Source organism: Peromyscus eremicus, chromosome 15 (genome assembly GCF_949786415.1).
Source record: "Peromyscus eremicus chromosome 15, PerEre_H2_v1, whole genome shotgun sequence".
NCBI classification, from domain to species: domain Eukaryota; kingdom Metazoa; phylum Chordata; class Mammalia; order Rodentia; family Cricetidae; genus Peromyscus; species Peromyscus eremicus.
In genome coordinates this window covers 12125657-12143881 of record NC_081431.1, presented here as the reverse complement: position 1 = coordinate 12143881, position 18225 = coordinate 12125657, and positions in this window count along the sequence as shown.

Here is an 18225-nt window from a genome sequence, read left to right as displayed (position 1 = left end):
AAATCAAGGGAGGTGCATTATAAGATAAGAATATTGTAAAAGATTGTAAGTGAAAGGATGTAAAAAGATAATTCTGCTCTTGACCTGGCCACAGGGTTTTCTGCAGTGGACAGCAATGTAGAGACTCAAAATAGGTTAAATATTGAAGACAAATGACTATTAATCATATGTATATATGATATGATATATATATATATATATATATCATATCATATCATATCACTCAGCCCTCAGTGAGACATCTCTATCAACCCCGCCCCCACAAGGTTTAGAGGTCATTGTGGGAGAGGGGGATGGAAAGAGCATACAGCTGGAGAGTGAGGAGGAGTACTCTGAAATGCTGCATTCTGGACATCACTACAGCTATGGTTACCTGCACAAGACATGGATAACACCAAACCAATGAGATCAGTCAAGTTGGATTCAGTGGTTACAAAAAAAGGAGCAGCATGAAGATGAGATTGGGACATGTTAGGGGGTGTCTTGGGGAAGTGGGAGAGGGGAGTTGGAGGTGGTAAGTGTGCTCAAGATGTATAGAATTTTAAACACGGTCCTTACACACACAGCTGTACCACAGGGCTCGTCTGTATAGGGGCAGTCCTCTCCCCCTTTAAAAGATTATTATGAAGGATTTGGATAGCACATACAGGCTCAGGCTTCACAATTACAGAGTTTAGAGGCAACTGTGAAAGCCTGTGATAGACAATTCAAGAACAAACAGGAGGGAATGCCTTTACTGAGTCCACTTTATGGTACTTTTTATTCCCTAAAATGTAGCACAGACCAACATGACAGAAAAGTTCAGACCTTGGGCAAAGAAATGTGTGATGGTGTCATAATGGGCTATTGAGGGGATCAAGGATTATTTGAAATAAATCATATTACCATTAAGTATCATCATACCACCAAATTTGGACACCATGGAGATTTAAACAGCCTCAGTGATGCTTCCAGAGGCAGACAATAGAAGACATGGACCACAGGACCTCAAAGGATGCTGACAGGGCTCTTTCCCCTAGTGGGTGTGCTACACAAAATGTATTTGTATTTGTTATATGAACTCTCTGTCTAATCTGTCTCTCTTGTCTGAAGAAAGGTACAGAGCAGTAGACAGTCATGAGTTACTGCACGTAGCAAACATCAGACTTCTTGCTACCACACCCAGTGGCCTGGAACTTATGAACCTTCTGCCTCTACCTCCCAAGGGCTAGGTTTCCAAGTATGTATCACCACAGTTGGTTTATGGGGTGCTGGGATCAAACTGAGGGCATTGTGATGCTAGGCAAGTACTCTGCCAACTGAGCTACATCCCTAGCCCTAATTCCATAATTTTTAAGAGGCACATTACATTATAAACCACAGAACTTTATGTAAATGTTAGTAAACTGATAACCTATGTCTTTGTGTGCATGTGTGGTATGCTCCTGTGTGTGTGTGTGTGTGTGTGTGTGTGTATGTGTGTGTATGGGGTGTACATGCATGTGTGAAGACAGGTTAATGTTGGGTGTCTTCTACCATTTTTTTTACTTTATTTTTTGTGTGTGGGGGTCTCTCTCTGAATCTGCAACTCATCAATTTGACCGAGATGACTGGCTAAGGATCTCCAGAGATCATCCAGTTCTCCCTCCCAGCCACCCAGCGCTGGAGTTACAGATGCACGTTGTCAAGTTTGGCTTTGTACATGGGCACCGGGGATCTGACTCAAGTCTTCATGCTTGGGTTTGAGGCACTTTGCCACCTGAGCATCTCCCCAATGCCCCTGATTACCTATTTTGATAGCAAAAGTATTTTGTTTGAAACTCTTTCCAGAAATGTAATCTGACTCATATGGTCTATAAAACAGCTATTTTGCTTAAAAACCAACCAAAGCAGTCATTAGCCAAAGCAAAACGCATGCTCCTAATTAAATACTGAGCTATCAACAAAATGGTCAAACTACTCATTCCACTAGCAGTTTCTTCGAGTTCTGCTCTCTGTGTAGTCATGCATGCAAACAATTCCTCAGAGTCTCATGTGTTCACTACAGAGACCCAAGTAATCAGGGCTTGAAAGGCTGCCGGGGATTTTTCTATTTGATACGGAGTTTGTCAAAGAGAAGGATGGAATTTTGCAATGTGGAAAAAATAGTCTAGGAATAGAGATGAGCCCATGATAAACACTAGCTATGCACAACTTACAGTACCCCGTTCTAGAGAATAAATGGTATTTTGGAATTGGAGGACTGAGGTTGGAGTTTGGTCTATTTAAAAGCTACAGATCTTGGAATAGTCATTTTCTCCCGGCCTTTGATTTCTTATGTATTGAAATGTGAAACCTCTTTCTAGGGGCCGCTTTTTTCTTCTGGGCTGTGATGCCTCTTAAAATTGATGTGAGAAGCTAACTATTTGAAATGAGTGATCTAAGATACTTGACTTTATTTCTTTTGGTTTATTATATTTCACTTGTTTTGAGAGAGGGTTTTACTATGTGTCCTGACTGGCCTGGAACTGGTTTTATTAAAAGTGCAGCTCACTTTATGAATGTGCAGCAGGAAGACTGTCATAAATATCTGCATCATCACTTCAAGCCAGCCGCTCTGTATTCCCATTTCTCATTTCCACTCTGCAGTCTTGGACTTGCTCCTTGTTGCGTCATCGGGGGTGGGGCAGGTCTACATGGTCAGCGTTATCTTCAACTTCATTCCCCTCCTTTACCAGCACACTGTTTTCTTCAAGTCTTCTAGTGACTAAATCCTTTCAAGAAGAACCACTGTCCCAGCTGTGGAAAGTCTCGAGGCTCTATATCTTGGCCATGAAGTTTGTGTTCATAGGAAAAGAGCAGGGCTTTCTTGGGACTATGACTGGCTCTGTGCATGGTCCTTGCTCTTGGGCTCCAGTGTCAGAGATGCCATAGGTAAGAGCCACATTAAAAGCATCAACCCAGTAATTCCTGAATATAGTTTGATTTGTTCTCCAAGACTCAAGAATTTGCTGCAAAGCCTTTGTCTGTCATTCCCTGAGACAGGGCTGGATGACTTCTGCTGCACAAAGTAGGAAAATCTGAAAGTTTCACCTATGCCTCTTGGGAGAAATGAAGAAGAAGAGGAAGGGAGGGACTTTAGAGACCTAGTGAAGGCAATAGTGTGTGTGTGTGTGTGTGTGTGTGTGTGTGTGTGTGTGTGTGTCCCTTCCACAAGTTCAGCCTTCCCCTGTCTACCAGTCTAAGATCACCCAACATTTTTCGTATATTACTCAGGGGCTACCAAGTCCTTTTGGAAGAAATTGAGTTATTGGAACTTGGGTAGTCCTGGGGATAACTGTACTTTCCCAGAGTTTCATATTATTCATTTCCAGAAAGTAATTTGAGTTGATTGCCTTGTGGTCATTCTGAATGAGGCGTTTTAAGAAATAGGAAAAAATTGAAAGGGTTGGCTTGACCTCAAAACATATCCCTTCTGAACGCTGCTAAGAGCTTGGCCTCTGCCAGTCTGGGAGGGAAACTTGTTGGAATTTCTCCCTGGAGGGTTGTAATGTTAAGGGTTTAGAGTTAACAGGCAACTCTCCTTCTTGGTCCATGTAGCTGGACAGCTGCCCAGGACAGGAGTATCAGGTGATCCTGTAGTTATGTGGAGGAGTTCAGGCTGGCTTTATGTTTGGGTGGTAGATCATGAGGGTCTAGTAGGCTGTTCTGCATCTGTTTTAATATTTTGTTCAACGTTTCTTCACATTGACTCTCCAAGAAGATCTTGAATTCTTTGAGATCTGGCATTCTATCTTATACTTCTTTACATCCCACACAGGAAAGGAAGAGGCTAGGTAGAACTAGTGAGACAAGGCTCTGGAAGAGAGGTATTGAGGAAATGGGAACAAGGAAAAAAATAATCCAAATACTCGTGAGTTCAGAGGGAAAGAACATATGTTGCTGTGGCTTGGTGTTGTAGACTGGTATATACGCCTCCAGCTTTTATACCTTGTGGCCCTAACCCCAGTGTGGCTATATTGGGCTTAAGGAAAGAATGCAAGTTGATTGAAGTCATAAAGATGGCGCCCTGATCCAGTAATATTGGTGACCTTATAGGAAGTGAATCAGACAGCCTGCTCAGCACCATCCCCTCTCTGTGTTCACACACTGAAGAAAGGCCGTGTGAGGACATGGTGAGGAAGCAGATAGCCTCTTCAAGCCAATAACCAGGCCTTCACAGACACTGAATCCTGCCAGAACCTTGTTCTTGGACTTTCCAGCCTTCTGAACTGTGAGAAAATATGTCAGTTATTTGAGCCACTCAGCCTGTGATGTTCTGACAGCCCTCACTGACTAACACGCTTCATCTAAGTACATTTCTATGAAGAAAGGATGAGGAGGCACTCACTCTGGAGCCCCATTTTCATTGACAAAGGAGGTATCAAGGTTCTAAGAGGGGCAGAATCTGGATGGATGTACTTGGAGTGGTTACTGGGGGGATGACAGCAGACACTAAGTACAAGTGGCCAGGGAGAACCAGGAACAAGGAGCGGGCCAGTGCTGTGAGCTGACAGGCTTTTGTCTGCAATGTGGAGGGGATGGGCGTCATGACGGAGACAGGGGATTGTGGCAGTGGCCAAGGGTTGGGGTTTCCTTGAGAAATGTGATAGCAACGGCAGGAAAACAGAGTCACGGAGGTTAGCAGGGAAAGAACACTTTGGACAACCCACTTGGAGGGGTGGGGAGGCTTGGTAAGGCAAGGAGAAGTGCCTCTGTTTCTGGAGGGGTGCAGAATGGAGGAGCCAAGGAATGGGTTGACCCCTGTGACGCCAGGGATCAGGTGTAGCAGGAGTAAGGAAATGAAGACCATAGAACAGGGTCGAGGAATGGATAGCAGAGTTCAGGATTTTTGGGGAACGACAACCTTGAGTTTGGCTGTGGCGATGGGAGGCTCCATGAAGCAGGGTAACTGTGAGCAATGTCGGGGGGGGGTGTGGATTTCAAGCTCTCAGCGTTGGGTGGATTGTCACCCAAGTGCTTATCTTTGTGGACATGCCGTGTCTACTAGGATTTGGTCAAGAGGGAGAGTGAAATGCACGGTAATGAGGGAGGTCTCAGGAACTCTGGAGGGGATACTCCAACCCTTTGGGGACCCACAGAGAAGTCTCAGTTCAGAGGAGCAAGGTTAGGTCTCAGGGGTGTCATGGCTGGCATGCTCCTGAAGGATAAGAGAAGTTATCCAGGGAGGGAGAAGAGCAGGAAGGAGAGCTGGGGACAGAGGGCCGGAGTGTTCTATGTAGATGCAAGTAGAGCCATGTTTTACAAAATCCTTGGGTTTATAGAGTGACCTATATATATATGGAGATGAAGCCTACAGCTTGCTAATTCTGACCACTTCCAGCAACACCCCTCTTTGTCGTTTTAATTAAAACCTTTTAAATATCAACTCAGTTCCCGTCTTCAGGGGAACAACAGACTTTGAAACTTGTGTCTGGTAGGAGAGGAAATACTTTTCAGAAATGCTATGCGTTCTCCACATGCCATGTGATTTAACTTCTCTCTGTATTCATCATTGCTTATGGAACTAACTAACTAACTAACTAACTAACTAATGAACTAACTGGTGTGGGTGGCCGAGTAGAGGAGATGAAATGGTGGATGATGAACAGCAAAGCTGAGAACATTTTGACTCCTGTGAGGTGAGGCACAAGTGGAGATGTTATTAATGTGTGTGATGCCCATGGGCAAAATGTGGATTAAGAAAAGAGAAAGGCACTCGGATAGCAAAGCCAAAATGTCTGCCAGGGGGAAAATGTCATAAAAGGAGCCAGCTCTATTTTGACCAAATGCCTTGAGCTATGAGTTATTTCCGAGGAGACTCGGCGAGCTGACACGTTGAACTTGGAACTGTATTCCCTTCACTGCATTCTCAGTACGGCTGGGGCTAGATATGGTGCAGTACGAAGAACCCAGGCTTTGGCCCAAGATGGCCCTGGGCCAAAATGCTGGCTCTGTCACCCTGCAGGTGATCGGCATGACCTTGACTTTGCATCCAGGCTGTTTTGAGTCCCTGTTTCAGCATCAGCAGAAGACAAAGCAAAACTGTAGGTCAAGGGCGAGGGCTGGGAAGGTCCTTAGTACGAGATCTAACACATAAGCTGTACATGGTCGCCTGGATGCTATGATGAGCTCCCCTGATCAGTGAGTCTGTACGGTAGAAGCAGGACTTGCAAGGGCTGTGCAGATACGTCTATGCTGCTCTCTTAATAAATGATGGTTTTAAAAAAAATTAAAAATGCAAATGAGCCCCTGCAGTGCTGCAGACAGGGTAGAAGATGTCTGTGAGCGTGTGCGTGTGTTCGTGCTGATGGGGGTCTCAGCCCTGGGAAGGTGACAAAGAGCCAGGGGTGGCTTCTTTTCTGGCCTTGTAGGACTTTCCTCAGACTGACCCAGAGAAACAATCCAACCCTCATAACCATTTCAAAACTGCTGCAGGGACCCACTTTCCAGAGGGAAGAGAGTGGCGCTTTGGGGTGTCCCCAGATCTGAGAGGGGGTGACATTGGAGTGACTGGTGTGAGGACTCTGACGGGCTGGGAAGAAGAGTGCCTTGTAAGAGCAGCTGGGGTGCAAGAATTGAGGGCCTCACTCTTAGCATTCCTGCGTGAGCTACCCGTTTCCAGGGGGCTCTCTGGACTTTCAGCCTGACTGTGCATCTGTTCTGAGGAGACTCTAGGGAGCTTCATCTTCCTCTTTGGTGCAGGAGTTAAGTGACATTTAAACTTGACTGTTTCATAGCCTCTAATAAATAGACTTAAAAACATGTAACTCCTGTTTTGATGACTCCAAACAAATAAACACAAACAGACAAATCAGGCTTTATTAGGAAAGCTTTGGGGAGGGCTGGGGACATAGTTCGGTGGGCAGAGTGCTTGCCCAGTATGGACAAAGCCCTAGATGAAGTCCTCATCCCCTCGTACACCAGCCCTGGCAGTGTGTGTATACCTGTGATCTCAGGCATGGAGGAGGTAGAGGCCGGAGGACCCCAAGCTCAAGGGCATGCTGAGGTATGTGAGACCCTGCCTCAGAAGGACAAGAAAGCTTCAGGAGAAAGTGTCTTTGAGATAATACAGTGACCAAGTGGAGGCGATTGAGACGGGAAGTGGCTAGGTGATTTTAGAACTGGGAAGAGCACACCCCTTCTGGAAAAGAAGCTTGCTTGGTTTTGTTTTCTAATGTTTGAATTTTAATCAATTCAGGAAATTCTAGGAAAATCACCCGAGAAAAACATGTTTTTATTTTCTCTGGACTCCCTGAGGACAGGTCTGTGAGCACCCGGGATGCAGGAAGAAGACGACTTGCTGACAGGCAGGGAGTAGATGGGAAACCGCCAGGCCCCCTCTGGACCTTCTCCTTCCGGGTTAAAGGGCAGAGTTGCTGACATTAATCACAGTGCTTAAAGACGTTTAGATGAGCAGGTTTCCAGAGCCGTGCAGCCAGCAAAGCGCTTGATTTTCCCTCATCCACAGAGGCGAACCTGGCTTGTGCTGGCCGGTGATGCCGTGAACTCACAAGATGCTCCTATTGGTATGGAGGCAGAGCGTCATGCTGTTTGAGTGACATGCCTTCTTGCCCCACTACTTTCAGTTTTTGCTGGCCAGAACCTCAGGATTGACAGCCCTATTTTGACATCTATGTACAGCCTGGACCTGTTGTCTGGGAGGAAACATACGGGCATTTGGTCACTGTGTCATTCTCTGCCTCTCAGTCCCATCTTGGGTCCTAAGGCTCTGAGTGATGAGGGCTGACTGTATCTTGTACCACAAATATTATATTGGAGTCACACTAATCTCTGGTGTTAATATCTCCAGTCAAAATTCTAACATGATAGAAGATGCTCCTGGCAGGCCCTACCCATCCTAGAGGAGCTCTCGGCCGTTGATGGTGGCTGAGGGAGGGAGAGCCACTCTCTTGGGAGTGTGTCAGACGGTACGCTGCCCATATTCCAGTGGATGGCTGCACACCATGTGCAGTGGCATCTGTTGTTATTAATAACTCATGATGTTATTAATAACAATAGACAAATAGGACATGAAGCTGGGAGGGAGATGGGGTGGATGCTCTAGAGGAAGTTAGAGGTAGGTAATGGTGGATGGATTTGAGCAGAATACATTCTAAAATGTATGAGAATTTTAAAGTGAATGGGAATATTATAGAAAGGAGTTAGAAAACTTCTGACATTTTTGACTGTTTCCTACGTCAGACATGGACACTAATCTTCTTTATGAGCTTTAGGCATAAAATTACACCTGTGGTTGTATACATTATATTTAAAATTGTAAGATATCAAGCCAGGGGGGTGGACTCAGGAAACAAGTGGGATGTTTCCATTGTATAGCCCAAGATGGCCCTGAAAACACCATCCCCCTTGCCTCAGTCACCTGGGTTCCAGGATTACAGGCATGTGCTATCACCCTGGTTCTAAAGCTAACAGTTCTAATGATGACACCATTTAACCGAAAATTTAGCTTGATTGAGGGAGATACACAAACAGGTAATGGAACTCATTAGCTGATCACACAGGCACATATCTTTACCAAGCAGGACATAGCATCACATTTGTTATCAGATATATGATGCATATATCATATACACACAACATATCATGTTATATATGTGATATATGTGTATATATAGATATACAATAACATGGTGTATATATAGTTATTGTTGTTGGATCTCACTACATACCTTAAGCATTGAACTCACTATATATCCCAGACTGGCCTTAAGTTCCTCCTACCTCAGCCTCCTGAGTACTAGGATCACAGACATGCAGCACCACACTGGTTGTCATTTACTGAGTCTTGGAGCAGGAGAAATTCTGGAACTCAGTCCTTTTCCATGATAATTCACTTCAGGATTACCACTGCAATCTCATTTACAGAAAAAGAAGTTCTGGGAGATGTATATATGCTTCACAAAGCTCTAATCATCCCATTCATCTCATTGAAATGAATATGGCACTGAGATGGTCTAGGTCTGTGAAAGGTCATGGATTGATCAACCGATCCATCATCCTCATCACGTCACAGAAGCAATCTTTATGTCATCCTTCAGAGTTCACAACATTGTTACCCAAATGATCTTGTTTGGTTCTCCTGACAGTCTCAGAGACGGATGGACAAGTCACATATCATTCACCCTCGTTTTTCTGATAAGTAAATTATGGCCCAGAGAGGTTGATTGACATTTGTGGTTTGAAGTCAGGAAGTGTCATGGTGTGGACCAGAAGCCAGCACTTTGAAATCTGAGTCTGCCCCTACGCCGATGTGCTGTTGTGCATTGAGTGTTTATAGTCAATGATGCCAAGGACCTGCCAAGAGCTTGGCTGACCAATGACCACATGAAGTGTTTTCGAACCACTCCCCACTACAGTCTCTTCACCTGTGATCATGCTGTCTGGATTCCAGAGAGGGAGGCCAGCCTGGTCACCCTGGGCATCCTTTGCTGCTCCTGTGCATCTCAGTGATAGGGGTTGAGCTGTCCCGATGTGAAGCCTGGGATACTTGGATGTTAAATTCCTGGAGAGCCAGAGGCTTATGGCTTTGTGTCCCACATCTATAAAATGGGGTGATTTGTCTAAATTGGATCTCTGTTTTCAGGATGATCCAGACTGCAGACTTGAGATGGCAGAGCAAAGCCAGATTTGGCAAGATGATGACGGGAGACTCTTGCTATGTGGACACATGAGAGGACACAGGTTCAAGATGTCACCATATGCACTTTAGAACTTTGTGGAGGGGTTGGGGATTTAGCTCAGTAGTAGAGCACTTGCCTAGCAAGCACAAGGCCCTGGGTTCAGTCCTCAGCTCCGAAAAAAAAAAGAACTTTGTGGAACATTTTCACATATGTTTTTTTTTTCTATGAGTGCTCCAGACTCTCATGGCTGACCCATTTTACATATCAGGAAGTAGAAGCTTTTGTTTAGGTAAAGGCAGAGGCTTTAAGCTGCCAGCTTATGTAGGAATATGTAGGCTTTCCTTTATTTCTTTCATGCATGGATGGTTTGGTTTTGGGTCTTATTCCAACTTAAATGGTCTATGTTTTGGGTGACTGCTCAATTGTTTTCTTCCTAGGTTCTCTTTTGTTATAGAGTATTGGGAAATACATTCTCCATATTTAAAATTTTATTTTTGATAGGAATAAAAGCTCCTTGATTGGGGTCCAAACTTCTACAATGAGCATAACGTAAGACTCAAGATGCTTCTTATAGTAGTTAACACTCCAAGAACACAATTGCTAATGTTTTCACAGTCCGTACTGTACCATACCATACCATTACCATACTGTACCTATGATTCTACCACATTCTTTGGTTCATGGCATTCAAACACTGGGTTTGCCTTCATCTTTCAGGTGTTGTTAGAACTATCCACATGCAGTCAAGGGTCTTGTGGGCATCTGGGACGGGGTGGGCTGTTCTCAGCTAGATAAACAGCTTAGTCGTTCTGTGGGCTGTTGCCCACTGGTTGTTCTGCTGTGGCTCTCTCTACCCATGCCCCTCCTACAGAGATGTGGGCAGCAGCTGTGGAGTTGTATTAGCTACTTTCTTGTTGCTGTGATAAAATGCCCTAGCAAAAGCATCTTGAGGAAAAGAGCATTCATCTTAGCTCACAGTTCCAGAGGGATACAGTGCAGCAGGATGGCAGGAAGACAAGGCAGCAGGCAGAGAAGGCTTGGTGACAGGCCAAGGACACTGCTGTAGTCTGCACGCAGAGGACAGTGAATGCTTGTGCTCAGCTCCTTTTCTCCTTTTTATAGTTATAAGGTTGGGGATTGCCACCCACAGTGGGCAGATATTCACACCTTAATCAGTCTAATAAGATAATCTCATCAGGCACATCCAGAGGCCAGTCTCAGCAAGCTGACAATTAAGTTTAACCCACAGACGTCTTTCCCTCTGTAATCCTATCTGAGAGACTTACTTACTTATTACTGACCTTTCACACCTTTAGCCTCTGTCTGGAAAAGGGAAATTCTCTGTCCAGGGTGGGCCATGTCTGGGTAGTGGAGGCCTGGAAAGCAGATTTTGGGGAAAGAGTAAGAATAACCAGGAAACCACACAATGTCACGGTAATAGGGTTTCTGATAACATTAGGTAAAGATTCCCAACATCACAGCCACAGTGCATTCAGGTCAGAAGATGCTCAGACTGATTTCTGCTGTTAAGAGGCATTTCAATTCATGTCACACGAATGCTCCTGCAATTTCAGTAGGAGGGAGCATAATTACTGAATGGGCATTCATTACAGACTGCATCAATAATACATTGGCTTTTGCAGTATGCTCCCTTCTGTTATCACTGTGGTGATAGATTGTGAGTCTAAGCAGAATCAGTAATGTCCCCGTGATTTATGACAATATGATGTGTTCAGAAAGGTCTGGAAGTAAACTGTTCATGGAGGGCGGAAGAAAGATGTTGTCATGATGGTGAGCAGCAGGTGGTAACTCTTCTATTTTGTTTAGGCTTTGGAAATACAGATGCATCCCTGGATACTCTATTAGCCATCTCTTTTCCTTGTCTTTTGTATCCCCTCAGGAATTGTGAGTATTTACATTTCTATTTGTAGTGAGATATGGTAGAGCAAAACAAAAACAAAAAACCCTATTTTGTATTAATATTTACAGAAAAAGGAAAAATTGGAGTCAAGCTTTGGTGGTAATATATATCATGGAACCTGATGGGTCAAATACATTTTGATCGTTAGAATTATTTGTTTTTAAATTTATTTATCCAAGTATCAGTTCCATTAAATGAAAGCATTACTGAGTGCCTGCTAGGATACAGCAGTTGATGTGTCCTAGAAATAGACTTAACACAAGACAGAATGAAGTAAGTGCCACTCACAAGCTCACAGGTGGAAATGAGGTCAAAGGAGGACAAGGTCATGCTTATTTAGTGTGCTGGCTGTAGGCCATGAGAACAGAGTCTGCGGTAAAGCTGCATGTATGAACGCCTTCCTGTGGGCACAATCCTGGGTACCAATAGGGTAGGAAAAGTGGCAAGTGAGGTGAGAAAGGGGGGGAAGGTAAGGCAAGTGCATTGGCAAGCTGATGTCAGTGGTTGGAAAACCAGAGGGCTGCTCCAGAGAACCTGGGGGAGTGGGTAGCTCTGTCCTATAGAAGGTGCTCTGGAGAGCTTGCATGGAGTGGGTAACCCTCCTACAGAGGGAAGGAGAGGACATGAATTGGGGGTTCTCCCCTCTTTCCTACTTCCTAGTAGACAAGTCAAAGTCTTCTCCTGAGACACTGATTTTCTTACTGTTGACTTGTGTTGTTTAACCCTCCAGGAGACTGCTCTTGAGGCCAGCACCTCAGTGATGGGTCAAATTTGTCCCAAGATCAGGTATAGTAGTGAGTACCTGTGGGTACCTCTTCGGTCTGTGATGGAAGTAGCCATGGCTTGTGTTCTATGATTACTGAGGCAATACGAGACATCTGAGGACCACTCTAGCTTGTAATTAGGACAAGTAAATAAATCTAAGGATGAGGAAAGAGTCACCAGGAAGCAAACATGGAGTGGTCCATATCTTTCTAGTTAGGATCAGGAAAAGCTTTATTGAGAGGTAGAACAGGAGAGGGCACTTAAAACGATAACCACATATGATGGCAATTCTTGATTGTCAACTTGACTACATCTAGAATTAACTAAAACCCAAAGGGCTGGGCACACTTGGGAAGGATTTTTTTCTTAATTAAATCATTTGAAGTGAGAAGACTGACTTCTAATTCAGATTTTTGAGGTGGAAAAACACACCTTTAATCCAGATTTTTTTTGAGGTGGGAAGATCTACCTTTAATTTGGACCACATCTTCTGCTGGCAGCCTATAGAAAGGACATGTAAGAAAGAAGCTTGCTCCCTTTGCCTACTTGCTCTTGCTGACAAGTCCATTCCCTCACTGGCATTAGAGCCTACTTCTTTGGGATCCTGGCATATACTGCAGACCAGCTGAGACATCCAGCCTTGTAGACTGAAGAACTACTGGATTCTTGAATCTTCTGTTGGTAGACAACCTTTGTTGGACTAGCTGGACCACAGACAGTAAGCCAATCTAATAATTATCTTTCTCTCTCTCTGAACACACACACACACACACACACACACACACACACACACACACACACACACACTCATTCTATAAATTCTGTTCCTCTAGAGAACCCTGACTAATACACTGGACATGGCAATATTCCTCATGTCTAAGTTACAGAACCAGACTAGGTGCCCATCAATACATGAATGGATTAAGAAAATGTGATATGTAATACAGTGAAGTATTATTCAGTCATAAATAAAAATAAAATTCTACCATTTTCAGCAAACATAGGAAAATATAAAATGAAATGCATTAGACACAGATGAGCACTCCATGCTCTTTCCTACTTGTCAGAACTAAAAAAAAGGTTGACTTGAATGTAGATAGATGAGTCATTAATAGAGGTTTGTAACTGGGGGAAAGGGTGGACAAAGTGAGGTTGGATTTGATGAATGAATGCTGTGTACCTGTGTGAGCATATCACACTGAACTCCTTCAATAAATATAATTCATGTGTTAATAAAAATGATGGGCAGTGTTTTGACCGAGATACAAAGAGATGTTAGCAGTGAGATTTAAGTCAACTTAAGGCATGGAGGTAATGCTATGATTAGAATCTAAGGTGTTCCCCCAAGGGCCTATGTGTTAAAGGTTTGGTTGCTAGTTTGGTGCTATTTGGAGGTGGTGGAACCTTTGAGGAGTGGAACCTAGTGGCAGGTCATCAGGTGTTTGGGGACAAGAAGGACATTGGAGCTTGGTAACTTCCTCTTTTGCACTTCCGGTCCATGAGATGACTGGGTTGTCCCCTCCACATGTGCTAGTGGAAGTCTAGAGGCCATGGGGCCAACGGAACATGGACCTTTCACAAAACTGTGAGCCCAAACAACCCTTTTCTCTATAAAGTATTAGTTGTAGTGACAGGAAGTTGAGTAGCTCTAAGATACATGTAGAAGAGAAGTAGAGATGAAGTTAGAGACGTAGACCGAGGTTTGCTTAGCAAAGGCCTTGAGATCTAGTGTGTCAGTCTGCTATTGCTGCATAACAAAGAAATGACATGTTGAGTGTCATAACAATAGGCCTTATTTCTTGTGTCTCTGCTAGTCAATTGAACTAGCTTTTCTTCACACTTCAGGTCCTTGGGTTCCTTGGCAAGTCTATGTCTGTCAGTATTTAAAGTGTCAGGTTAATGACAGAACCCATGCTCCACTTTATACGCATTTATTCTGGTGCTTACACTAAAGTAATAGGAGATCTCTAAGTGGTGGAGGCGGGGGAGTCTTCTAGTGGCAGAGGTAAAAACTAAAGATGCTCTTGGTGTCACACTTGCTAGCATACCACTGTCTCAAGGAAATCACACGTTGAGACCAGAACAGGTGGGGCCAGGAAATGCACAGCTGAGAGGGGGAAACCTCTATAAGAGCCAGTTGTAAGGCATTTTCTTAATTAGTAAGGTGGGAGGGCCCAGCCATTGTGGGTGGGGCTGTCCTTGGGCTGGAGGTCCTGGGTTCTGTAAGAAAGCAGGTTGAGCAAGCCACGAGGAGCAAGCCAGTAACATCATTGCTCCATGGCCTTTACATCAGCTCTTGCCTCCAGGTTCCCACTTTAAGTTCCTGCCTTGGTGTCCCTCAGTGGACCATGTGATTCAGGATATGTAAGCCAAATAAACCATTTTCCTCCCAAAGTTGTTTTGGTTATGATGTTTCATTGCAGCGATAGTAACCTTGACTAAGATGCATTCCATACTAGATATTTACATTTTTTTTTTGGAGCTGAGGATCGAACCCAGGACTTTGTGCTTGCTAGGCAAGTGCTCTACCACTGAGCTAAATTCCCCAACCCCTGAGAATACATTTTTAGGAAACACAACATAACACAACACACACACACACACACACACACACACACACACACACACACACACACACCAAAAGGCAGTTGAATGAGATAATGGGCGTGTTAACTTACTTTGCTGTATTAGTTACTATATCAGGATAACATATCATCCACCTTAAATAGATGTAATGGAAAACAAGGGGAGTAAAGCCCTGTGTCAAAGGGGAAGAGAATGAGTCACACCCCCCTTTCTGTGACCACCAAGCCGCACTTCTTTGCCTTAGTAGCCTGTATCCTGCTGCTCTTGCTGTTAATGGTCTGCTGTTCTCGGTGGCCCCTCCTCACACTACTGGTACCCAGGCAGTGTACTAACCACAGCACATGATTCCGTTTCACAGGAGAGAACATCCATTCTCTTTAGGTGGACCTCGTGCCGACTACATAAACATGGTATGAACATACCAGGCTGTTTTGATTTCTCCCTCTGAAACCATGAGGACAGTGAACATGGCTCTCTCTCTGCTAGGGTTGAAAGGGGCAACTGACTTTGTCCTTTGTGGCGAGGAAGATTCTGTTTTCCTTATTTCCTCAGAGACATCCTCCCTCAGAGTTGTGCTGACTCAGGGACTCGCTGAGGGAAGCTGTTTTTTCAAGCGGTGGAGGCAAACACAGGATCTGGCCTTCCTGTGTCACAGGCTGCTCATGGCAGTGGGCAGTTCTGTTGATCCAGAGGATGTCCAGGGAAACTGGGACCGATCCAGCTTTGTCCTTTGTGCCCTTCCGTTCCTCTTTCCAGATCCTCTTAGTGCCCTTTTCTCTGGGATACCTTTTCTCTACCTTCTTCAAAGCAGCACAACGATGTCCTTACAAACTTAGGGGATTTATAGGAACATGGCTGGGATTGGGAAATGTTATATTAAATGTGGCGATTCCGGCTCAGGAAGGCAAACGGCGTGTGCTCTCTCCTACGCAGGTCCCAGCTCCCAGGTTTTACATGTGTGTGTTTATGTGAGAGTGAGTGTGGGTTGAGGTCAGAGGACTAGAAGGGACCATGAGAGGGAATAAGAGGTTCTGATGGACGGGGCTGGGAAGGATGACATGTGCGGCGTGGAAGTGGAACATGGGGGCAGAAGGGTGGGGCAAGGGGACAGAGGAGGGGGTGGGGGACAAAGTCCTTTTGGAGTGGGTGGGACGGTGCAGCCCCAGCTTTATTTACCTTTTTCTCAACTGCAAAACTCAGCTAACCAGTGCTTCGTGCCCTCGGGGCCGGCTTGTTGTCACAGCTTTTTACTTTCATTTTTTAAAAAATTATTTGACAGGCTCATACATTTACATAATGAATTTTAGTTGTTTTTGTTCCCAGTTTTTCTCTTTCCTCCTTCCCTCTCTCTGGAACCCTCTTCTCAACAGGTCTCCCTTGTACATAAAAGGACTGTCATAATTTTAAATTTATTTTTGTTTTACTTTATTTAAAAAAATAATATCCAAAATTTTTATTCCATACACACTTGTTTTTTACTTAAAAATTCTTTTCATTTTACGTACCAATCACAGTTCCCCCTCCCTCCCCACTTCCTGCTCCTCCTCCACTTCTCCCCCACTACACCTCCCATCCACTCCTCAGAGAAGGTAATGCTTCCGTGGGGAGTCAACAAAGTCTGGCATATCAAGTTGAGGCGGGATCAAGCCCCTTCCCCTTGCATCAAGGCTGAGCAAGGTGTTCCTCCATAGGGAATGGGCTCCAAAAAGCCAGTTCATGCACTAGGGATAAATCCTGGTCCCACTGCCAGGGGCCCCACAAACTGACCAAGCCACATAACCGTCACCCACATTCGGAGGGCCTAGTTCGATCCTATGTAGGTTCCCCAGCTGTCAGTCCAGAGCCTGTGAGCTCCCACTAGCTCTTTGTTTTACTTATATATATGGGTGCTTTACCTACCTTTATTCCTATGCATATATTCCTATATTTATTTAGTACTAGAGGGGGCCAGAAGAGGGCATCATGCCCCTTGGGCTGGAGTTACTGATGGTTGTGAGCCATCATGTGAGTTCTGGGAATTAAATCCAGGACCTCTGGAACAGCAGCCAGTGCACTTAGCCACTGAGTCATCTCTCCAGCCCCTGTTATAGTTTAAAATAGATTCATGAACACACTTCTTTAAAATTAAAAAAAGGGTTGATGTATTTTGCGTGTATGGGAATTTTGCGGGCAATGTATGTGCACCACATGTGTGCCTGGTGCCTTCAGAATTCACAAGAGGGCATCAGAAGCCCTGGAACTTGAGTTACAAGTGGTTATGAGCTAACATGTGGGTGCTGGGAACTGAACCTGGGTCCTCTGTAAGAGCAGCAAGTGTTCTTAACCACCAAGCCACCTCTCCAGATACACAACATACTTCTTAAGCAGAATTTCCTGGTGACATTAAGAAAGCACTCCAAGTCACAGGACAATCCACATGTTCTCCAGAGTCAGTCTTATTCAGTGAGAAATCATTTTAAGTATCTCAGGATCCTAATGTGAGTGCTGGTAAACCTGGGAACAGAATGTCAAGTTCCAGTGAGGTTTTAGGTTAAACCATGAGATTTGAAAATCATGTGCCATGTATGGGGCATTTTGTACATGTGTGAGCAGTATGGGATATTTTGGGCTGTGTGCCCTCTATTCACCCATGCTTTTATTCCTAAAAGCTTTAGAGGGTGTGATGGTTGGTCTTGTCAACTTGTTACAACGTAGCATCACCTGGGGAGAGGGTCTCAATGGATTATCAACATGTGTTGGTTTGTGGGGGCTTGTCTTGGTTGCCTTAGTTGATGTGGGAACACCCACCTTAAATGTGGGTGGTACTTTCTGGAAGCTACCAAGGTAAGACGACAGAGTAGGAAAGCTTTGCTCTTTCACTCTTGCTGTTGAGTTCATCTACCGTGTTGTTGCTACTGCTGATTCCTTCGCCGATGTTAGAACCACCTTCTGGCTTTCACTGTGGACTGAAGACAAGTACCCTTCCAGGCATCCTCTAAGCCTTCGGAGCCAGATTGGAAGTGGCAAGGCAGCTAGTCTGGTGGACTGAGCAGCTACTGAGGTCTTAGTCTCTCTGGTGTGAGACGGCCTTTGTCGGAGTACTCCAACCTTATTGTCTAAGCCAATCAAATTCTCTGCTAATATATTCATTCTACCAGTTCTGGTCCTCTAGAGAACTCTGACTACTAGAGAGGGCAATGTTTAAAAAGCATTTTGGGAACATTCTCTGGCATGGTGAGGCTGTGCACGTAAACTGACTTCTCACTGAATAAGACTGACTCTGGAGAACACGGGGGGGGGCAGTTATCCTGTGACTTGGGATGCCCTTTTGCT